Genomic DNA, 26,032 nt, shown 5'->3' on the forward strand with positions numbered 1-26,032 from the left:
TAACATCGTCTTCTAAATTGTGAGTTAGTCCATACGTGGTATATGTTAGACAAAAAAGTTTTGTATAGGTAAGTCTACAAATAATTACAATTCGATATGGACTTTTGCGCGGTACGTGGAGAGCCAGAATTGAAATATGGGGGTCGCTTGTATGGGGGCTACAATTATGAACTTGATATGGACCAATTTTTGTGTGATTGGGATCGATTTATCTGAGGGCTATATATAACTATAGACCGATATGGACCTAGTTAGGCATGGTTGTTAACGGCCATATACTAGCACAATGTACCAAATTTCAACTGACTCGGATGAAATTTGTTCCTCCAAGAGGCTCTAAAACCAAATCTCGGGATCGGTTTATATGGGGGGCTATATATAATTATGGACTGATATGGACCAATACCTGCATGGTTGTTAGAGACCATATACTAACACCACGTACTAAATTTCAATCAGATCGGGTGAATTTTGCTTATACACCGGAGGTCAAATCTGGGGATGGTTTATATGGGGGCTATTACAATTATGGACTGATATGAACCAATACCTGCATGGTTGTTGGATACCATATACTAACATCACGTACCAAATTTCAACCGAATCGGATGAATTTTGCTCTTCCAAGAGGCTCCGGAGTTCAAATCTGGGAATCGTTTTATATGGGGGCTATATATCATTATGGACCGCTATGGACCAATTTTTGATTGGTTGTTAGATACCATATACCAACACCACGTACCAAATTTCATTCGGATCGTATAAAATTTGCTTCTCTTAGAGGCTCCGCAAGCCAAATCGTCCGTTGGGAGTCCGTTTATATGGGGGCTATACGTAAAAGTGGACCGATATACCCCTTTGAAATACCATCCGACCTACATCAATAACAACTACTTGCCCCAAGTTTAAAGTCGATAGCTTGTTTCATTCGGAAGTTATCGTGATTTCAACAGACGGACGGACGGACTTGCTGAGATCGACTCAGAATTTCACCACGGACCAGAATACATATATATTTTATGGAGTCTTAGAGCAATATTTCGATGTATTATAAACGGAATGACAAAGTTAATATACCCCCCATCCTATGGTAGAGGGTATAACAAGTAAGAAAAGTCTAAAGTCGGGTGGGGCCGTCAATAGTATACCCTGCAACACTTTGTAGATCCACATTTTCGATAGCATATCAAATCACTCCAATGTGTTATGTTCCCATAAACATATATTTAAATCTGACCAGATCTGTTAGAGTTTTACAAAATTTATAGACTTTAAATATAGGTCGGTTAATGCCCTGTGGTGGAACACAATGTCAGTAAAAAATATGGGAAATATTTAAATCTGAAGCAATTTTTTGCCCAACTTCATAAAAATGTATTTAAATTTTGGCTTCTGGGGTCATATTAGTAGAAATCGGGCGAAAGATATATATGGAATTTCTTCCAAACCCCATAGGCTTCTATTCTGACCCAAAACACATACTTGTGTCAAATTTGAAGTCGATTGGACTAAAATTGCGACCTAGACTTTGATCACAAAAATGTGTTCACCGACAGACGGACATGAATAGATCGACTCAGGGGCCGGCCCTGAACAATATTGCCAAAGAAACCATATATCTATCTCCTTCTTGGTGTTGGAAATATTTGCACTAACTTCCCAGCAAAAAAAATTGGAAGTTCTTCCAAAGGCACAACTTTAAAAGAACTTCCAGAAGATGATGTTCTTTATTTTAACTACCCAGGAAGTTAATTTAAATCAATTCTTTATAACTTGGTTTTTTTCATACTTTTAATGGGTAATTTCGACCTTTTTTGTGTTAAATAGGTTAAAAACAGAGTAAGAATTCATAAAATGGTACAAATCATTTATATTTTTTCGAAAAAAAATGTTAAATCCAATCTGAAAAAATTGTGAATTTTTGAAAATATTTGAGGTCAAACGTTTCCGACAAGCATTAGAATCCATTAAAAATTATAAAAATTATTTATTTGACAAAATATCACCGAATTTTTTAATTTACATCCAAAATATTGAATTCGGATCACACCTAAAGAAGTGATGCAAATTCAGTACAACGGCTGTTGAAATGGAGGACTTCCGTGCTATGACAAGCCCATGTTAAATTCATCGCTTCTGCGTCAATTTTGCACCACTTCCGGATCCAAAAAGAACATTTTCGTTACTTTTTTGGCGACGCTTTTTTTTGCTGGGTTGTAATACCCTGTTCCACAGTAAGGCGCAAGGTATAAAATCGGTACCAATACCATAAATGATCCGAAAAGTGATGGCCAGATTTGATCGAAATATCGCGAGAATGGATGTAACACAGACTGCAAAATGAGCCTTTTGTTTTCCAACGAATTAAACACCTTCTCTTCAAAACCCCCTAAGTTAGGTTAGGTATAGTGGCAGCTCATTATTTCAGTGTTAATTAGAGTATTCAGTCCAGGGGTGAACTTCGTATCATTTCTACTGCGCAATGACCACCATAGACTCATGATTTTATTCAGTTGGACTTTTGTGGCTGGGGAATTTTGGAAAATATATTTGGCTCTTAAAAATACTAAAGTAACGTTAATGGGCCCAAACACCGCAGAGCCATTTTTGTGCATCGTGTGATGGCTTTGTCGGCCATTTTGTGATTCCCAACGAATTAAACATCAACTCTGCAAATCCGCTTAAATTACACTCAAAAAAAAAGTTTGCTTGGATTCTAAGATTTTGACCTACCCTTAAGGATTTCAGTATTGATTCCGAGCCAAAGATGCAGCTTCTTTCAAATAAAGACTTTAAATCTAGGATCAAAAAAATTAAAACTGGATACAGATCTCATTCATCGAGTTTTTATTTTCTTTTTGTGATATATTAATAAAGGTATTTATGTACAAACAAAATCCAATTTCAAAATCCAAATTACGCCAGGTACTTCAAAGTAAAAACAGTTTTCTTAATGCTAAAAAACTTTAAACCAAAGATGCAAATCCTTAAAATAAGTATTAGCCTATATTTGAAGCGTTTTTATCTTAAATTTAAAAATTCAATATGACAGTTGAGTTAATGACGATTTCTTTAAATTACAAATGTTTTTCTTTATTTTAAGGAAAATTTGTCTTACTTCAAAGATCTACAACTTCAGCAGAGAGACACAAAATTTCAAGATTTGTGTCCTAAATTTAATGAAAAAAAATTTTGAAGCAAGGATTATAAACTTTCTTTTAATTAAAATGTCATTATTTTAAAGATTGTCGTCCTTAGCATTGCGTAAATTTTGAGTCCTAAAATTTAAGTTGCATAATCTTCCATATTAGGTCAATATTTTTTTGCAGTGTAGGTTAGGTATAGTGGCATCTCGTATTTCAGGCTCCGTTAGGCTATTCAGTCCTTTGTTATATTACCCGATTCCAAGTTTAGCTCAAAGGACCCCATTTTTACAGTCGAGCCCGAACGGCGTTTACATTGCGATGAAACCACTTAGAAAAGCTTTGAAACACTCAGAAATGACACCACCTTCACTTAGAGGGGATAATAAATCTATGAAAAATTTTGTTAGAGTACGATGGAAACTGGAATCGAAGCCAGGGCCCTTTGTATGCAATGCAGGCATGCTACCCATGGTACCACGGTTGGGCTACTACAGCCCCCTTATTTGCGCCTTAAGCATTGAGGTTGTAGTTTTTCTATGCACGGGATCTTGGGAAATTTGAAAAAAATCCGCTATGCCTGAAATTGGAACATTGAGATGCACATTAGATAGGGTAACGAAAAAAAGTTGATGCGGTCACCTCCCAGTTTTGTAGAATATTCGAAGACAATTTCAGAACACCAAAACTTTTTTTTTCCGTGCACCCTACGACCCCCCGAAATACAATTTATTGTGCTGTGTCGTCATTTGAAGTCCGATCGAAAAGAAACGCATATCGTTGTTCGTGGTTGATCAGGGGCTATATTTCGTGCATGGGTCATTTTTGACTCCGACGTCAAATTTGATTTTTTTTATTTTTTATTTCGCTTCGTATACCCCTATGATGCCCGTTTCTGATAACCATTATAAAGATCTTAACAAAATATGAAACTTTTGCTTTTGAAGTATTTACTTATATTTATAAACAAAAAAGTTACTGAGATTTTAAAAAGTCAATAGGTTACCCTACACACCACCAGCTAGTGACCGCATCAACTTTTTTTTTTCCTTTAGGCCGTGACCCTATCTAATGCACATTGCCCATTTGATGATATGGTAAGGTGTTCTCTTATGATGTGAAAGTACACTAAAGACAGCAGTGACAATATTTCTAGATTCAAATGGAAGCAATTTCCATAGCTTCAAGTTCTTTTTTGAAGTGATTGATATTATGGTCAAAATAGAGCACATATATACACATTCTAATGTTTAATCTCCTACACATGATCTTTAATGTTATAAAATTTCACCATAATACATTTTGCTTTGTACAGAAGAAGAAAAACACGTTTATGACAAAAAAAAACTTTCAGAGGGTGAGCATGTTAGCATCTCATTAACTTTGATTCGAATGACTTGAACTTTTGTTCTTGTCTACATGGAGAGATGACGTGCTTAAATTTTCCTTTTGGCCACACAAAAAGGATGATAATAATTTAACACAGATGAACACTAATATACACACATAAAATTGCAGTGGGGCTAACAAAGAAGGATTTCATCGATGGCCATTTTCAGGCCTTATAAATACACTAAAAAATACTATAGATTACTCTGGAATGAAATTTTAGACAAACGAAATTCTCCTTTATTTTAAATTATTTTCGTTGAGAGCAACTAAACATGCATTTGTACAAACGTTACAACGAGTTTTTCTTATAACTTTAAACAAGATATTTTAACGAAAAACAAGTATATACGGCCGTAAGTTCGGCCAGGCCGAAGCTTATGTACCCTCCACCATGGATTGCGTAGAAACTTCTACTGAAGCCGATGGCAAGGTATCTTAAAACTTCCTAACACCGTAATATATACCACATAGTCCACACGTGGTATATATATTAAACTAAAAAAGGCCGATTAAATACGTATATAATTAAGTTTAAAGTTTCTATAGAAATAAAATTTTTACAACATTTTCTATAGAAATAAAATTTTGACAAAATTTTCTATAGAAATAAAATTTGGAAAAATTTTTCTATAAAAATAAAATTTTGACAAAATTTTCTATAGAAATAACATTTTATGCTTCATTTGAGTATATTTTTTTTTCTCGGCTTTAGTTAATTTAACTAACGTACACAAAAAATTATTAGAGTAAAGAAAACTTTCTTCAAACATAATAATTCTATGAACTAAAATAAAGTTAAATTGGCTTTAGTGAAATAGAGAGTTCACTTTTTTTGAGTGCTCATTCTAACACCATGTTCCAAATTTCAACCGGATCGGATGAATTTTGCTCCTCCAAGAGGCTCCGGAGGACAAATCTGGGGATCGATTTCTATGGGGGTTATATATAATTATGGACCGATATGGACCAATTTTAGCATGGTTGTTAGAGACCATATACTAACACCACGTACCAAATTTCAACCGGATCGGATGAATTTTGCTTCTCTAAGAGACTCCGGAGGTCAAATCTGGGGATCGGCTTATATGGGGGCTATATATAATTATAGGTCGATGTGGACCAATTTTTGCATGGTTGTTAGAGACCATATACTAACACCATGTACCAAATTTCAGCCGGATCGGATGAAATTTACTTCTCTTAGAGCAATCGCAAGCCAACTAACACAAGTACCAAATTTCAGCCGGATCGGATGAAATTTGCTTCTCTTAGAGCAATCGCAAGCCAAATTTGGGTGTCCGTTTATATGGGGGCTATACGTAAAAGTGGACCGATATGGCCCTTTTGCAATACCATCCGACCTACATCAATAACAACTACTTGTGCCAAGTTTCAAGTCGATATCTTGTTTCGTTCGGAAGTTAGCGAAAGACGGACGGACGGACATGCTCAGATCGACTCAGAATTTCACCACGACCCAGAATATATATACTTTATGGGGTCTTAGAGCAATATTTCGATGTGTTACAAACGGAATGACAAAGTTAATATACCCCCATCCTATGGTGGAGGGTATAAAAAATCTTCGTTTGTCTAAAATTTCGTTCCTGAGAAAAGAAAACTCTTCTGTCTGTGTAGTCCTATTTTTTTATATAATGGGCATGGGTTAGCATACCAACTATTACCGCCAGATATTGTTAAACTAATATTCGGTTGGCATAATTAATTCTGTAAGTGGAGTATCAGTATTTGAATAGTACATTGCCAAGGAAATTCGTCCTTTAGTAGGCATTTTGCAGAAAATAGACCTCATCCAAGAAATAAAGTTTCCATTTTATTTTCATTCCTTTTTTGCTTTTTATTGATAAACAATAAATTTTACATGGCTTGGAAGTCATCTTTTTAAGCATCCACGCATTGATTTCGCATTAGTTCTTTAGATGTGATGGTATTTCAGTATTTCGGATTTTATTCAAAAAATAAAGGAAAACTTATAAAAACAAAATTACACTTTTCAAATATTTTTTGGAAATTTCTTTTATTATATTTGGCTTTGCTGTATTTTATGCACAATAAAATTTAAAAATGTCAAACAAAGGGTTTTTATAATACGTTAAAGGACTTCTTGTGAAGTGAAAATTAAGTCCATTGCTAGAAGAGCATTTTTGGATGTACTTACTTAGGAAAAACTTCCATATTTTTTGCTGGGTTGTTGTTTGATAGTTGACCTTTAAATTGTTGATTACACAGTGACGCAAGACTTTTTGACTCCAAGCAAAAAATCACTTATCTCTGCTGAAAGTACTCAATGAGAGGAGAAAGTAATGTCTGAATTTTGCTAGATTGGTTGCCGTTGGTCTTTTATGAGCCTCTATAATTGTTTGTCCAAATTCGATTTTGAGCACATTTTCGCATGGCCATAGCTCGAAAATGCTGTGATGTTTTTGTAGTTTTCAGCAAATTTTGAGTTCTTGACTCGGCCAATAAAAATGATGAATACATTAAGTCGAACAATTTTCAAAATTCTCAAAATTGAAAACATCGATAAAATGACCACTTATTTCACCGATTTTTTCGGGTTTTCAACTATAGCTCTTGAACTGAATTTCCAACAATTCAAACAATCAAGGGAAGAAATGGAGCCTATAAAATTATAAATATCTTTCTAGTAAAGGGTGGTTAACATTTCAAGGGCCGATGTTTATTTTGAATAAAACACAATCTATTTAGGAAATTATTGTAATTGCATTTTATTATGATATATTGGTATTACTCAATTATGTATGGAACAAAATATAAGTCAAATGGTCGCCGCAACCTCGGTGGCACACCTTCATCCGATGGTCCAAATTTTCGATGACGCTGAGGCATAATGGAGGTTCTATGCCGTTAATGTGCCGAATTATCATCCTTTAGCTCTTGAATTGTTGTTGGCTTATCGACGTACACCTTTTCTTTCAAATAACCCCAAAGAAAAAAGTCCAACGGTGTCAAGTCAAATCACATGATCTTGGCGGCCAATTGACATCTCCATTACGTGAGATAACACGGCCATTGAATTTGTTGCGCAATTGAGCCATTGTTTCGTTAGCTGTGTGGCAAGTGGCACCATCCTGCTGAAACCACATATCGTCCACATCCACAATTCGGGCCATAAAAAGTTCGTTATCATCTCACGGTAGCGAACACCATTCACAGTAACTGCCTGACCGGCCTCATTTTGGAATAAATGTGACCCGATGATGCCGCCAGCCCATAATCCGTACCAAACAGTCACTCTTTGCGGGTGTATTGGTTTTTCGACAATCACTCTTGGATTCTCATTCGCCCAAATGCGGCAATTCTGTTTATTGACGAATCCATTGAGGTGAAAATGTGCCTCATCACTGAAGATGATTTTCTTCGAAAAGTGATCATCCATTGTTGCCATTTCTTGGAACCATTTAACACGTTGTTGGATTGTGTATCTTTCCATGGTTCAAATTGAGTAAGTCTGAAATAGAGAAATGTCAAATAAAATTCGGAAAAAACTTGGCGTTTAGGTGTAGTTCACATTCAACATCGGCCCTTACAATTTAATCACCCTTTACATATCAGGTTCTCTGTTACTTTTTCTGGATACATTGCTATTTTTTGCAATGCTTCTGTATGATCTTTACTCGAAAATCGACAATTATGCTTATTTACGTAGTCCAAAATGTGTTTCGTCACTGAACGCAATTTTTAGATAAGAAAGCAGATTTTCGACCAACTTTCCAAAAGCCCGTTAATCAAAAATTCTGCGTTGCGGTAAATCGTTCGGTTTCAAATCTTGCATCAGCTTTTTTTTGAAAGACTTCACACCAAATTCCTTCGGCCAAATTGTCAACGTAACACATAATAACTCCAAATATGTTTCAAGAGCAAAATGTTATTTTTGGACGGTGAACATGGAATATTTTTGTCGCAAAAATATTGTTTTCTCGGCAAACATCGATAAATAATTTTCGAGAAAATAAAATGGCCATGCTCATCGTCCAAAAATAACATTTTTCTCTTGAAACATTTTTGGGGTGATCATATTCCTTCTAGAGGTTCAATTGCCTCTGGTTAATGGTCACCGTTAACACTGGACGATACAGATGCGATATTTTCTTAAGTTTGCAGCCTATGTATGCGTATCAGTGGTTCAATATAAATTTGGTGCGAAATTATGTCATAATAGGGCGAATAGCCGCTTCAGTGTGTCGTTTAAACAGACCGTAAAATGACACGCATTTTCCTGGTTAAATTATATACCAAACTGAAGATGTTGGACAGTCAAACAAACCACGAAACGTGCGCAAGCTATTTAAAGCAAAAATAAAAAAAAATCTAACAAATCACCATTTATAACCGGTAGATATCATATCGAGTTGAAAATCACTTTATTTTCCCCATTAATTTTCGTGAAATAATCAAATTTATAAATGAAAACAAATGTATTCCCATAATGTCTTGCCGAAATTTAGAGGAACAAGAAACCGTGCATCAATTGAGTTAATTTGTCTGCTCTATATTTAACTGTTTTAATAAAGTAACCGCGGAAATTTCAACTCGAAAAAGCAAACATAGTATTTACCTTAAGAGATCTATATTTCGCATATAAATCTGGACGTCCATCTTTTTCCGTTTGAGCACAGTGGTCACATTTCTCTCGAAGAGCAATGTCTACACTTTTTGGTCATCCCTAACACATTTTGCATTATCCGTTTTTACCATCAGATAGAGGACTAAAATATCTATGTTTTTATATATATGCCTAGATGTCCATCATTTTACATTTAGCCACAGTGGTGACATTTCTCTCGAGGTGCAGTGCCTCCCCTTTTTTGTAGGCCATATACACACAAAAAATTGTTTTTCTGATTCACGAAATTAATTGATCCAATTAACTTTTTAATTGAAATGTCTTCAATCACAGAAATGATAGTATAAATTAAAAAATTAATTGATCCAATTAAAAAATTAATTGTTTTTGTTTCAATTAAAAAATTTGTTAAATCAATTAAATTTTTAATTGATTATTTTTTAAAACTCAATTAAAATTTTAATTGGAAAAATTTTCGTGAAATTTTTTTCCAAACAGATTTTTCAATATCTTTTATACCATCGGATAGTGGACCCAAATATATATCTTTATACCCACTACCATAGAATGATGACGGGGGTATAATAAGTTTGTCGTTCCGTTTATTTTCGGGTGGCTGAATTAATTTTATAAATGAAGTATCAGCACAAATTGAAGGTCTACCTTTAGACGACTTTTTATATCCTCCACCATAGGATGGGGGTATATTAACTTTGTCATTCCGTTTGTAACAAATCGAAATATTGCTCTAAGACCCCATAAAGTATATATATTCTGGGTCGTGGTGAAATTCTGAGTTGATCTGAGCATGTCCGTCCGTCCGTCCCTCTGTTAAAATCACGCTAACTTTCGAAGGAAACAAGCTATCGACTTGAAACTTGGCACAAGTAGTTGTTATTGATGTAGGTCAGATGGTATTGCAAGTGGGCCATATCGGTCCACTTTTACGTATAGCCCCCATATAAACGGACCCCCAAATTTGCTTGCGATTGCTCTAAGAGAAGCAAATTTCATCCGATCTGGCTGAAATTTGGTACATGGTGTTAGTATATGGTCTCTAACAACCATGCAAAAATTGGTCCATATCGGTCCTCTTTTACGTATAGCCCCCATATAAACGGACCCCCAAATTTGGCTTGCGATCGCTCAAAGAGAAGCAAATTTCATCCGATCCGGCTGAAATTTGGTACATGGTGTTAGTATATGGTCTCTAACAACCATGCAAAAACTGGTCCATATCGGTCCACTTTTGCGTATAGCCCCCATATAAACGGACCCCCAAATTTGGCTTGCGATCGCTCTAAGAGAAGCAAATTTCATCCGATCCGGCGAAAATTTGGTACATGGTGTTAGTATATGGTCTCTAACAACCATGCAAAAATTGGTCCACATCGGTCCTTAATTATATATAGCCCCTATATAAACCGATCCCCCGATTTGGCTGGCGGAGCCTCTAAGAAACGAAACTTTCATCCGATCCGGCTGAAATTTGGTACATGGTGTTGGTATATGTTCTCTAATGACCATGCAAAAATTGGTCCATATCGGTCCATAATTATATATAGCCCCCATATAAATCGATTCCCAGATTTGTCCTCCGGAGCCTCTTGGAGGAGCAAAATTCATCCGATCCGGTTGAAATTTTGAACATGGTGTTAGAATGTCATCTCTAACAAACACGCAAGAATTGGTCCATAATTATATGTAGTCCCCATATAAACCGTTCCCCAGATGTGATCTCCGGAGCCTCTTGGAGGAGCAAAATTCATCCGATCCGGTTGAAATTTGCAACGTGGTGTTAGTATAAGGCCGCTAATATCCATGCCAAAATTGGTCCATATCGGTCTATAGTTATATATAGCTTATCCCCAATCACACAAAAATTGGTCTATACCGGTTCATATTCATGGTTGCCACTCGAGCCAAAAATAATCTACCAAAATTTTATTTTTATGGAAAACATTGTCAAAATGTTATTACTATAGAAAATTTTGTAAAAATTTTATTTCTATAGAAAATTTTGTAAAAATTTTATTTCTATAGAAAATTTTGTCAAAAATTTATTTCTATAGAAAATTTTGTCAAAATTTTATTTCTATAGAAAATTTTTTCCAAATTTTATTTCTATAGAAAATTTTTTCCAAATGTTACTTCTATAGAAAATTTTGTCCAAATTTTATTTCTATAGAAAATTTTGTCCAAATTTTATTTCTATAGAAATTTTTTTCCAAATTTTATTTCTATAGAAATTTTTTTTCCAAATTTTATTGCTATAGAAAATGTTGTCAAAATTTTATTTCTATAGAAAATTTTGTCATAATTTTATTTCTATAGCAAATTTTGTCAAAATTTTAAATCTATAGAAAATTTTGTCATAATTTTATTTCTATAGCAAATTTTGTCAAAATTTTAAATCTATAGAAAATTTTGTCATAATTTTATTTCTATAGCAAATTTTGTCAAAAATTTAAATGTATAGAAAATTTTGTCATAATTTTATTTCTATAGCAAATTTTGTCAAACTTTTAAATCTATGGAAAATTTTGTCAAAATTATATTTCTATAGAAAATTTTGTCGAACTGAATTATATACGTATTTAATCGGCCATTTTTTGAGTTTAATATATACCATGTATGGACTAGCTTACAATTAAGAAGACGGTGTTAGGATGTCTTAAGATACCTTGCCATCGGCAAGTATTACCGCAATCCAAGTAATTTGATTGTGGATGACAGTCTTTAGTAGAAGTTCCTACGCAATCCATGGTGTAGGGTACATAAGCTTCGGCTTGGCCGAAAATACGACCGTATATACTTGTTTAATAGTAGTTCTATTATATTAACATTTTTTCCCAAAAGGCCTTTGCTTACACTTATTTATCTTTCCTTTTACCACTTGGTCATCCTCATTACAAGTATGCTGAAGATTGTTTTCTTAAGTCGTGTGTAATTTATCAATACCATGAAAATACACCAAAATGAGATGGGTGGTGTCGTTAAATACGAGAATGCTTCGCTTACAATGGCTGTACAATGGAGAGGAGGCGTTTGCTGATACCCTGCTGATGAGATAAAGATCATATTGCTGAGACACACACACATGTGTCTTTGGATGTGTGTACATGTGCTCGCCTGTGGTGTTCTATACTCGGTGAAAAGTTAACATGAGACGTGTTAACATTTGTTTTGCAGTTAATTTTCGAATACGGGATTACAGATGTTACCTCATTAGTGGAAATGAAGCTGATTAGTCAATTAGCTAAAAGTCAAAATTATCTTATCTCAAACCAATACAGCAGTACACACACACCTCTACATGTACATGATCCAGAAGAAGACAACCAACATTTATGCATAAAATGTCTTAGACACACATATATGATTCCAGTAAATTATACCTAGAGTTTGTTTAGAAAATGCGTGTGTTGAATATTCGCATCAAAATATACGAGTATAAGCAAAGATATCATTAACATGTTATAGGTTGAAGAAGGTCATTGAGGCCAAACGTGCTAGTGTGTATAGATGTGAAGGAGTTTTTATAGCATAAACCAATATAATATTTAACTTTAATCCGGGAGAAAATATACCGAACATAATATGCATTTATTAAATACATAAAGAAATATGACCTTAACTGCTATGGGGTCAGGTTATATTATTATTAATTTATTTAAAATCATAATAAATTATGAAAATAAATACAAAATAAAGTTACTAACAACTAAGATTTTCGGCCTAATGGTCAGTTTATAATACACTGAAAAAACCTGTCCTGTTTCCAAAGATTTTATCTTTTGACCAATGATTTTCATATTGAGTACTAGTCTAAGAAGCAGACAATTTCAGTGAAGATATATTTAAGAAGCTTTCCATTTTCAAAATTAAGTCAGTGTATTAATGTTTTATTTTATCATCCGGAGACCCCCTACCACGGCCGTATTCAGGGGGGGTGATGAGGGGGATCAACCCCCCCCCCACCCCCGAAACGAATTAATATTTTTATATAAATAAATATATATTTTTAGCTGCATAGACAAATCTTATCGAAGATGTTGAAGAAAAGCTGGAGGTTTTATTTTGAAAAACGCTTACCTTGCACACATCAAATCATAGAATACTTGTTGAAAAGTCCGTCAAACGACGGCCGAAAAAACAAATTGTTTTTATTCTCGCACCACAAATTTCATTTTTGGAAAATGTCTTTCTGCTTTTTATTTGTTGTTCTTTTTGTGAACATGACTCGCTTTGTTTAGCCATAGCAACAACAACGAAATAGCCAAACACACATGTGTAAATGAAATGGCGCAAAACCTGCGAAAAGAACCTGCCTAATTCAGCGATGAAAGCACTTGGAGAGTGCAATAAAGAGATATTTCCAAACGTGCATATTCTTTTAAAAATTTTGGTCACTTTGCCAGTTACTCAGGGATGGAAAATACAATTTTTAAGAAAGTACAAAAAAGGTATTTTTTGAGCGGAAAGGTACTTTTTACAAAAATTTCACTGGAAAATTATTGTCAAGAGACTAAATTTTAAAGAAAATAAAATTTTGACAAAATTTTCTATATAAATAAAATTTTGCAAAAATTTTCTATAGAAATAAAATTTTGCAAAAAAATTCTGTAGAAAAAAATGTTGCAAAATTTTTTCTATGGAAATAAAATTTTGCAAAAATTTCCTATAGAAATAAAATTTTTACAAAATTTTCAATTGAAATAAAATTTTGACAACATTTTCTACCGAAATAAAAAATCGATAATATAGAATCGCATTCTTTTTTCGACTAAAACATTTTGAAGAACAATAAAATCCTGTTTTTGACTATGTCTTTTACAAAATCGAGTTTTTCTTCCTACATAACATGTCTGTTTTGCCATATTTGTAATAGACTATTAGCAAATAAGGTTGGTAAAGACATTCTCAAAATATTAAAATATTTTGTCAAAGATATTGTACCATAAATCTGATATCGACTCAAAAATGTCTACACAAAAGGTACTAAATCATTCGCGGGGGTACTACGGTACTGACCGGGGTGAAAAAGTATTGAAAAAAGTACTATAGTACTGCATTTGCCATCCCTGCAGTTACTACGTACTCATCCGAACTTTCATTTTCAACAATGAAGAGATTAAAGACGTATCTTAGAAATTCGACTAGCGAGAGTAGACTCAAAGGATTGGCATTAATGTCGGTTCATCGCCGAATAAATGTGCCGACTGAAGAAGTCATTGATTTATTTGCCCAAAAAGCCCGTCGGCTCCATTTAATATTGTAAAACAAGTAAGGAAAGTCTAAAGTCGGGCGGGGCCGACTATATTATACCCTGCACCACTTTGTAGATCTAAATTTTCGATACCATATCACATCCGTCAAATGTGTTGGGGGCTATATATAAAAGTTTGTCCCAAATACATACATTTAAATATCACTCGATGTGGACAGAATTTGATAGACTTCTGCAAAATCTATAGACTCGAAATTTAAGTCGGCTAATGCACTAGGGTGGAACACAATGTTAGTAAAAAATATGGGAAACATTTAAATCTGAAGCAATTTTAAGGAAACTTGGCAAAAGTTTATTTATGATTTATCGCTCGATATATATGTATTAGAAGTTTAGGAAAATCGGAGTAATTTTTACAACTTTTCGACTAAGCAGTGGCGATTTTACAAGGAAAATGTTGGTATTTTCACCATTTTTTTCGAAATCAGAAAAACATATATATGGGAGCTATATCTAAATCAGAACCGATTTCAACCAAATTTGGCACGCATAGTTACAATGCTAATTCTACTCCCTGTGCAAAATTTCAACTAAATCGGAGTTAAAGATTGGCCTCTGTGGTCATATGAGTGTATATCGGGCAAAAGCTATATATGGGAGCTATATCTAACTCTGAACCGATTTCAATCAAATTTGCCACACATAGCTACAATGCTAAATCTACGCCCTGTGCAAAATTTCAACCAAATCGGAGTTAAAAATTGGCCTCTGTGATCATATGAGTGTAAATCGGGCGAAAGCTATATATGGGAGATATATCCAAATCTGTACCGATTTCAACCAAATTTGGCACGCATAGTAACAGTGCTAATGCTACTCCCTATGCAAAATTTCAACTAAATCGGAGCAAAAAATTGGCCTCTGTGGGCAAATGAGTGTAAATCGGGCGAAAGCTATATATGGGAGCTATATCTAAATCTGAACCGATTTCAACCAAATTTGGCACGCATAGCTACAATGCTAATTCTAGTCCCTGTGCAAAATTTCAACCAAATTGGGGTAAAACTCTGGCTTCTGGGACCGTATTAGTCCATATCGGGCGAAAGATATATATGGGAGCTATATCTAAATCTGAACCGATTTCAATAAAATTTGGCACCCTTGACTATAGTACTAATTGTTCTTCTTGTGCAAAATTTTAACCAAATTAGGGTAAAACTATGGCGTCTGGAGCCATATAAGTCCATATCGGGCGAAATATATATATGGGAGCTATATCTAAATCTGAACCGATTTCTTCCAAAATCAATAGGGATCTATTCTGAGCCAAAACACATACTTGTGCCAAATTTGAAGTTGATTGGACTAAAACTGCGACCTAGACTTTGATTACAAAAATTTGTTCACGGACAGACAGACGTGTCTATATCGACTCAGGAGCCCACCCTGAGCATTTTTGCCAAAGACACCATGTGTCTATCTCGTCTCCTTCTGGGTGTTGCAAACATATGCACTAACTTATAATACCCTGTTCCACAGTGTGGAGCAGGGTATAAATATTGTATACATACCTATGCATAAATAAAATTATCCACACATGAGATTATATGAATATTTTTTTTTTAAGTTGAACCCCCCCCTCCCCCGTATTAAAATCCTGGCTACGGCCTTGCCCCCTGCCATATTGCATAACCTCCAAATTTTTTGTGACAATCCTTCCAGGAGACCAACCTTGAATCGTTTGCTTATCATGTTCTTTTGGTAATCCATTAAAAAATGTTGTTAAATAATAAATTGCATACTTGTTCAATAAACACACATAAACATGTGCATAAGAAATCTTCATTCTCATCAATTTTTCCCAAAGAAGTGATGATAAAATATCAAAAAAAAAAAAAGAAAAAATCAAATTGAATGCAGAAGACATGATGACATGGCAGTCAGTCAAGTTGATATGCAGACATTTTGGAGCAAGTCATTATTCTAATAGTATGAGAACTTGTGCATTATATATCCACAGACAGTCAAACAGACATCCATCTGGCAGGTAACATGTTTTCCAAAAAAGAAAAAAAGATAATTTTAAAGATGTAGGCAAATCAAATTAATTTAACATTTGTCTTTGTTAAAAAATGAACATCATAGTCATAGTTAGTAGAGAGTAGTATTATAGCTATGTCTATGGTTATAGCTCCAAACCAAAATAAGCTAAGTGCAGCCGTATTCTAAGAAATGGCTAAATATTGCCTTCAAACGGCCTAAAAAGCTCTCACACGATGCACAAAAGTGGTTCTTCGGTATTTTTACCCATTCCCAGCGAAGTGCCGTCTTGAAATGGTCAAAACTTTGGTATTTTTTTACTGTCAACCTTATGCTTCATACACAAAAGATCCTGACCTCCTTTGTAAGCCATAATTGGTAGACGCGTGCTGAGCACGGTTGCCACTCGATCCATAAATAATGTTAAATCACCATGATTTATTGTTTTTTCTTATGTTTGTTTGTTTCAAATAGTATACATGAATTCAATTTACCAATCATTTATTCATTTTAATTCAACATGAAAATTGTTTGAAATTACTTTGAATTCAAGTCTTGATATTGAATCTCTATTTTTTGTATCTCATACTGGCATCCCTACTACCAATATCGTAAATGTCATTCTTGATTCTCTACTTACAATATTTTCGTTTTTGTTGTTGCAACACTTTGGGGCAACGATCAACATATACATAATGTAAACACAAGCTGACATACATACATATGTACATATATTATAACTGTCTCTTCTTTTTGTATTATTAGAAGTTTGAAGTTTGGCAAATAATAAATCATTATCGAAAGGTGTTGAAAGTGAAACGATCGTGTTTTATTACAGTGGAATAAAAGGTGTGTTGAAGACATTGTTCACATAGAGACATTCTATGTAGTTGGAGCAAATTACAAATGAATCGAGACAGTGAAAATAATATGGAAATTATTCTAAAATTGGTTAAATATTGAGCCAGTCAGTTGTGGTAAAAAAGAGACATTAACTTATTGGAAAGTGGCATATCTGTGGGTCAAATAACAAGTAAAGAAAAAGAAAACATTCGTGACATAAACATAAACCATAAGGGAAATTATTAAAGTGAACTGAACCATATTTCTAGAACCTTTAAAGATTTCTTTAGACATTTTTAATACAAATCAAGTGCAGTGTGGCAATTCATAGTGTTCCATTATAAAATTAAATTTTTGGAAAACCTGGAAGCTGGCTCTATTACCTGTGGTGTTTCAACAGGGAGACGTAATCCATTTGTTTGTTACCTGAAATTGTGGAAGCTTGTAAGTTGGAAGTTGGCCCAAATACAAGGTAACGTTTTGTTTTATATATCATTACAATTTGCATACCCAAACCGAACCATTGGGTAAGGAATTTGTCCCATCGCATATTGGACAAATTCCAGGGCTGTCAAAACAGGCAGTCCTCAAACAAATAATCTACAAAAATTTTTAGAAAATTTTACCAAAAGACTTCCAACCAAAAAAAATTTATTTTGCAAAATTTTATTTCTACGGAAGTTTTTGTCAACATTTTCTTTCTATAGAAAATTTTGTCCAAATCTTATTTCTACAGAAAATTTTGTCAAAATGTTATTTGTATAGAAAATTTTCTGAAAATTTTATTTCTATAGAAAATTTTATTTCTATAGAAATTTTCTGAAAATTTTATTTCTATAGAAATTTTTTGAAAATTTTATTTCTATAGAAAATTTTCTGAAAATTGTATCAAAATCTTATTTCCATAGAAAATTTTCTGAACATTTTATTTCTATAGAAAATTTTCTGAAAAAAATTTTTTATAGAGAATTTTCTGAAAATTTTATTTATATAAAAAATGCTGTTAAAATTTTATTTCTATAGAAAATTTTATCCAATTTTTATTTATATAGAAAATGTTGTTCAAATTTTATTTCTACAGAAAATTTTCTGAAAATTTTATTTATATAGAAAATGTTAAAATTTTGTTTTTATAGAAAATTTTATTTATATAGAAAATGTTGTTAAAATTTTATTTCTATAGAAAATTTTTTCAATATTTTATTTCTATAGAAAATTTTCTGAAAACTTTATTTCTATAGAAATTTCCTGAAAATTTTATTTTTATAGAAATTTTTTGAAAATTTTATTTCTATAGAACATTTTCTGAAAATTTTGTCAAAATCTAATTTCCATAGAATATTTTACTTCTATAAAAAATTTTCAGAAAATTTTATTTCTATAGACAATTTTCAGAAAATTTTATTTTTATAGAAAATTTTATAAAATTTTTATTTATATAGAAAATTTTATCAAATTTTTATTTATATAGAAAATGTTGTTAAAATTTTATTTATATAGAAAATTTTATCAAAATTTTATTTCTATAGAAAATGTTGTTAAAATTTTATTTCTATAGAAAATTTTTCAACATTTTATTTCTATAGAAAATTTTGTTAATTTTTTCTATAAAAAATTTTGTCAAAATTTTTTATAGAAATAATTGCAGAAAAACATCTTTTATTTCTATAGAAAATTTTCTGAAAATTTTATTTATATAGAAAATGTTAAAATTTTGTTTCTATAGAAAATGTTCTGAAAATTTTATTTACACAGAAAAGTTTCTGAAAACTTTATTTCTATAGAAATCTATGGAAAATTTTCTGAAAATTTTATTTCTATAGAAATTTTCTGAAAATTTTGTCAAAATCTTATTTCCATAGAATATTTTATTTCTATAGAAATTTTCAGAAAATGTTATTTCTATAGAAAACTTTATCAAATTTTTATTTATATAGAAAATGTTGTTAAAATTTTATTTCTATAGAAAATTTTCTGAAAATTTTATTTATATAGAAATTTCCTGAAAATTTTATTTCTATAGAAATTTTCTGAAAATTTTATTTCTATAGAAAATTTTCTGAAAATTCTGTCAAAATCTTATTTTCATAGAATATTTTATTTCTATAGAAAATTTTCAGAAAATTTTATTTCTATAGAAAATTTTATAAAATTTTTATTTATATAGAAAATTTTATCAAATTTTTAATACCCTTCACCACTACTGTGGTACAGGGTATAATAAGTTTGTGCATTTGTATGTAACGCCAAGAAGGAAAAGTCTGAGACCCATCGTTTAGTATACCGATCGTCTTAGAATTAAATTCTGAGTCGATTTAGCGATGTCCGTCTGTCTGTCGGTCTGTCTGTTGATGTATTTTTGTGTGCAAAGTACAGCTCGCAGTTTTAGTCCGATTGTCCTAAAATTTGGTATAGGGTCATGTTTCGGCTCAATGACAATCCCTGTTGATTTTGGAAAAAATCGGTTCAGATTTAGATATAGCTGCCATATATATTTTTCACCGATCTGGTCATAATTGGCGTGTATATCAACCGATCTTCCTAAACTTCCGTACATCCGAATAGTTTATGAGTCTCGACAAACTAGCAAAATATCAGCCAAATCGGTTCAGATTTAGATATAGCTCCCATATATAACTTTCGCCCGATTTAAACTCATTTGCCCACAGAGGCCAATTTTTTGCTCCGATTTAGTTGAAATTTTGCACAGGAGGTAGAATTAGCATTGTAGCTATGCGTGTCAAATTTGGTTGAAATCGGTTCAGATTTAGATATATCTCCCATATATAGCTTTCGCCCGATTTACACTCATATGACCACAGAGGCCAATTTTTAACTCCGATTTAGTTGAAATTTTGCACAGGGAGTAGAATTAGAATTGTAGCTATGCGTGCCAAATTTGGTTGAAATCGATTCAGATTTAGATATATCTCCCATATATAGTTTTCGCCCGATTTACACTCATATGACCACAGAGGCCAATTTTTAACTCCGATTTAGTTGAAATTTTGCATAGGGAGTAGAAATAGAATTGTAGCTATGCGTGCCAGATTTATATATAGCTCCCATATATATGTTTTTCTGATTTCGACAAAAATGTTCAAAATACCAACATTTTCCTTGTAAAATCGCCACTGCTTAGTCGAAAAGTTGTAAAAATGACTCTAATTTTCCTAAACTTCTAATACATAAATATCGAGCGATAAATCATAAATTTTGTAAAATTTTTTTATAGAAATAATTGCAGAAAAACATCTTATCAGCCTACAGAACCATACAAATCGCGAAGCCCATTATTTACTCAAAACTTCTAATTAACCGCTTCGAACCACATGATTTAATAACTCGATTTAATATATGAAAGCCTCAATTCAAAATAAAAATCTTACAACAATATGTTAATTTTCCTAGTTTAGTCTTAGGATATTATAATTCCTATAAGTCTATTGATTGTTAATAAATAAACTACTGGTTAGTCACTTCGTCATAATAGAGACTAGTTGTAGTATAAGTTAAGCATAATTTGCTTAAATAAATAAAAAAAATATATAGAAAATTTTGTCAAAACTTTATTTCGATAGAAAATTTTTCCAAAATTTTATTTCTATAGAAAATTTTGCCAAAATTTTATTTCTATAGAAAATTTTGCGAAAATTTTATTTCTATAGAAAATTTGTCAAAATTTTATTTCTATAGAAAAATTTGTAAAAATTTTATTTCTATATAAAATTTGTGTAGTACCTTTTATTTGAAGAGGGATATTTTGTAAAATCTACCAAAATATCAAGATTTCTATCATTCTACGAAACAGTTTAAAAATCTACCATTTTCGCTAGGTTTCTACCAACTGTGGCAACCGTGGTGCTAAGTCCTCATGGTCCGCGGTATAAATGTTTGTCTGCCTAGGTCTTTAATACGGTATTTCTCGATAATATTCGACATTCATTTTGACTCTACGGTGGATGAATACGAGCGGAGGGCCACCATCGCCCTTATTATCCACGGTGGCTTGAGTTCTGGTGGCTAATCAGAGATGTAAATTTTCTTTGTTCACAAACTGCTCAATTTGAAATTATTTCTTATCGGAGAAACTCAAATTCCATAACTGGCCATTTTAGTGCAAGCGAAACTACTTCATGGCTCTTCCCATCGGTTAGCTCTTCCCCGTTTGGAAACATCAATGGCTTAAGTCCAAGCTTGTGGTTCAATAGGCGTTGTATCCGTTCTCGCGATACGTTCAGCTTACGAGCAAATTGTCTACCAGCGCTGTGGCGTGTATATTCTAGATCAGGGAGAAATTTGAAGATGATAAAACCATGTCTATCTATCTATCTGTTCATTGTAATCACGCTGCAGCCTTCAAAACTGACGCAATCATTGAAATTTGCCACAGATTCTGTTTTTGTCTGCAAGCAGGTCAAGTTCGATGATGGACTATATCTGTCCAGGTTTTGATATAGCCCCCATATAAAACGATCCCCCAATATGGCATCTAGGTCTATAAATAAGTGGAGGTATTTAAGGTCCTTATGGTAAAGTCCCCATATGGACTGATCTCCTCATGTGACTTCCTAAACGTATAGACATCCCAATATTTATCAGATTTACCTGAAATTCAAAATCTAGAGGTATTTTAGGCCCATAAATAAATGTGTCAAAAATGTTGTTTTGAATTCAAAATCTTTAGTTTTTTAAGACCAATAATAGGTGTGGCGAATAGGAGGATATATATCGTTGCATGTTTTGGTATACATATATTTTTGCATGAGAGAGTATAAGTCAACCTATCCACCTGAAATAAACGAAATCCTTTCGTTGAGGTCAATGAATTAGCTTTAGATCTGTAAATATCCAGAGGAAGCAACAGTCGGCATATATTGAAAAATCGAACTCATTACTACTTCAATATGAAATTTTATGTAGCTCAGTGTTATCCATGTTCGTAGGAAACATGTTTTCACCAAATTTTCTTATGTCCTTACTGAACTAACATTTTTGGTAGCTGGGTGTAACCAATAGAATATTCTGTTAACTGCTATTTTGTTACTGCCATTGTTAAGCATTCAGGCACTTTTGAGGTTTTAAAATTGTCTGCAGCATAAAAGACCATCAATGATACTCACATGGGTATCAAAGAGTTTTCACTATGCAAATAATATACAGAAAGGATGATTTCTTTCATATGGGAGGATGGATTTATTCATCGATGGGTGTGTGCGTGTGTTATATGTATGGCCTTCGATTTTGCTATAGCATAAAATTGATATACACAATTTGGTATTGTGTTGGTAAAGTATGAAGGGTATATATTAGAAGAGGAAAAGTTAAGAATCGAACAGTTTTATTAGATTGATCATTATTACTGATCTATGTTGATTGATTCTAATATGAAGATTGAAAAAACATGAAAATTATCTAAATAGAATTTTTATCACATCTCTAAAATTTTAAACCGATCGGTTGACAATATTAATTTATATTGTCTAATATTAATTTATATTGATTTAAAAATGTGTAAGAGGAGCTCCTCCTTTTCACACAGATGCCAAATTTTATTCTTAGAAAATTTTGTCAAAATTTTATTTTTATAGAAAATTTTTTTCAAAATTTTATTTTTATTGAAAACTTTGTCAAAATTTTATTTCTATAGAAAATTTTGTCAAAATTTTATTTCTATTGAAAATTTTGACAAAATTTTATTTCTAGAGAGAACTTTATCAAAATTTTGTTTCTATAGAAAATTTTGTCAAAATTTTATTTCTATAGAAAATTTTGTCAAAATTTTGTTTCTATTGAAAATATTATTTCTATAGAAAATTGTGACAAAAATTTTATTTCTATAGAATATTTTGTCAAAAATTGAAAATGTTATTTCTATAGAAAATTTTGTTAAAATTTTATTTCTATAGAAAATTTTATTTCTATAGAAAATTGTGACAAAAATTTTATTTCTATTGAAAATTTTATTTCTATAGAAAATTTAGACAAAATTTTCTTTCTATTGAAAATTTTGTCAAAATTTTATTTCTATAGAAAATTTTTACAAAATTTTATTTCTATTGAAAATTGTGATAAAAATTTTATTTCTATAGAAAATTTTGACAAAATTTTATTTCTATCGAAAATTTTGTCAAAATTTTATTTCTATAGAAAATTTTGACAAAATTTTATTTCAATTGAAAAATTTGTCAAAATTTTATTTCCATAAAATATAATAAATTTGTCAAAATTGTATTTCCATAAAAAATAATAATTTTGTCAAAATTTTATTCTAAAGAAAATTGTGACAAAAATTTTATTTCTATAGAACATTTTCATAAAATTTTATTTTGATTGAAAATTTTGTCAAAATTTTATTTCTATAGAAAATTTTGTCAAAATTTTATTTCTTTAGAACATTTTGTCAAAATTTTATTTCTAAAGAAAATTTTGACAAAATTTTATTTATATAGAACATTTTGTCAAAATTTTATTTCTATAGAACATTTTGTCAAAATTTTATTTCTATAGAAAATTTTTTCAAAATTCTATTTCTACAGAAAATTTTGTTAAAATTCTATTTCTATAGAAAATTTTGTCAATATTTTATTTTTATAGAAAATTTTGTCAAAATTTTATTTCTATTGGAAATTTTATTTCTATAGAAAATTTTGACAAAATTTTATTTCTATAGAAAATTTTGTCAACATTTTATTTCTATAGAAAATTTCGTCAAAATTTTATTTCTATGGAAAATTTTGTCAAAATTTTATTTCTAAAGAAAATTTTGTCAAAATGTTATTTCCATAGAAAAATTTTGTCAACATTTTATATCTATAGAAAAATTTCTCAAAATTTTATTTTTATAGAAAATTTTGTCAAAGTTTTATTTTTATAGAAAATTTTGTCAAAATTTTATTTTTATAGAAAATTTTGTCAAAAATTTATTTCTATTGAAAATTTTGTCAAAATTTCTTTTCTATAGAAAGTTTTGTAAAAATTTTATTTCTATAGAAATTTTTTCAACATTTTATTTTTATAGAAAATGTTGTCAAAAATTTATTTCTATTGAAAATTTTGTCAAAATTTCTTTTCTATAGAAAGTTTTGTCAAAATTTTATTTCTATCGAATTTTTTGTCAAAATTTTATTTCCATAATAAATAATAATTTTGTCAAAATTTTATTTCCATAAAATATAATAATTTTGTCAAAATTTTATTCCATAAAAAATAATAATTTTGTCAAAATTTTATTTCTATAGAAAAATTTCTCAAAATTTTATTTTTATAGAAAATTTTTTCAAAATTTTATTTCTATTGAAAATTTTGTCAAAATTTTATTTCCATAGAAAATATTGTCAAAATTTTATTTCTATAGAAAATTTTGACAAAAATTTCATTTCTATAGAAAATTTGTACAAAATTTTATTTCTATTGAAAATTGTGATAAAAATTTTATTTCTATAGAAAATTTAGACAACATTTTATTTCTATAGAAAATTTAGACAACATTTTATTTCTATTGAAAATGTTGTCAAAACTTTATTTCTATAGAAAATTTGGTCAAAATTTTATTTCTATTGAAAATTTTATTTCTATGGAAAATTGTGACAAAAATTTTATTTCTATAGAAAATTTTGACAAAATTTTATTTCTATATAAAACTTTGTCAAAATGTTATTTCTATAGAAAATTTTATTTCCATAGAAAATTTTCTTTCTTTTCTGTAGAAATCTTTTCAATATTTGGTCAAAATTTTATTTCTCTTTTTATTTTTGTAAAACATCAAAATATCTACCAATCTACGAAACAATAAAAAATGTACCATTTTTGGTAGGATTCTAGCAACTGTGGCAACCATGGTGTTAAGTCGTCATGGTCTGTGGCCGAAATGTTTATCTGAATTCTAGAATTTCGTGTATAGGTCGCTGATTTCTTATTTATGGGGTAGATGTGCTTTTGATTAGGAGATCATGGTAATTCCTTTCGTCTTTAGTTAATCAGATATAGCTGTCGATTTGTAGTTGATCGGGATCTGGTGCATCCGCTGAGATGATGGGGTGTTAATGAGCTTTTCCCGACGGATTTGTATGCTGCCTCTAGAGAGTTACGTGAGGTTTGGTAGTTTTGTCCAGTGATTTTTAGTATACGATACGTGCAAACTTTTATGATATTCAATCTACGTGGGAAATGTATGCCAGAAAACCACATCGATGGAACAGTAAATATGGAGATCTCTGTAAACCCGAAAATCTCTTTGGGGGGAATGTAGATCCGTAGATCACAGTGGGGAAACCTTTGCTACGAAACTGTCAGTAGTGGAACTGTAGACCCCAAGATGTCTTGAGGAGAATGTAGAACAGAAAATCACTGACAGAAACTGTAGACCTAAGGGGGAACTGTAGGTCTGAAGATATCAGGGAGAAAATGTCTCAGTACTGGAAATGACAGAGATAGAACTGGAGATTCCAAGATCTTTAGGGAAACGGTATGTCAGAAGATGTCAGTGAAGAGACAGTAGATCCGAAAATGTCAGTGGTGGACCTGCAAATCCGAAGATCTCTAGGGGGAACTTTAAGTCCAAAGATGTTAATGAGGAAAATGTAGATCCAAAAATTTCAGTGGTGGAATTTTAGATCCGAAGATCATAATGGGTAAACGGATGATACGTATATGTTGGTGGTGGCAGTGTAGACCCGAAGATCTATGGGGGAACTCTAGACCTGAAGCTCTCTGGTGGGAATGGTAGACCTGAAGATCTCTGAGGGAACTATGGATCCAAAGGTCACATACCTT

This window comes from Haematobia irritans, chromosome 2 (genome assembly GCF_050003625.1).
Source record: "Haematobia irritans isolate KBUSLIRL chromosome 2, ASM5000362v1, whole genome shotgun sequence".
Taxonomy (NCBI): Eukaryota; Metazoa; Arthropoda; class Insecta; order Diptera; family Muscidae; genus Haematobia; species Haematobia irritans.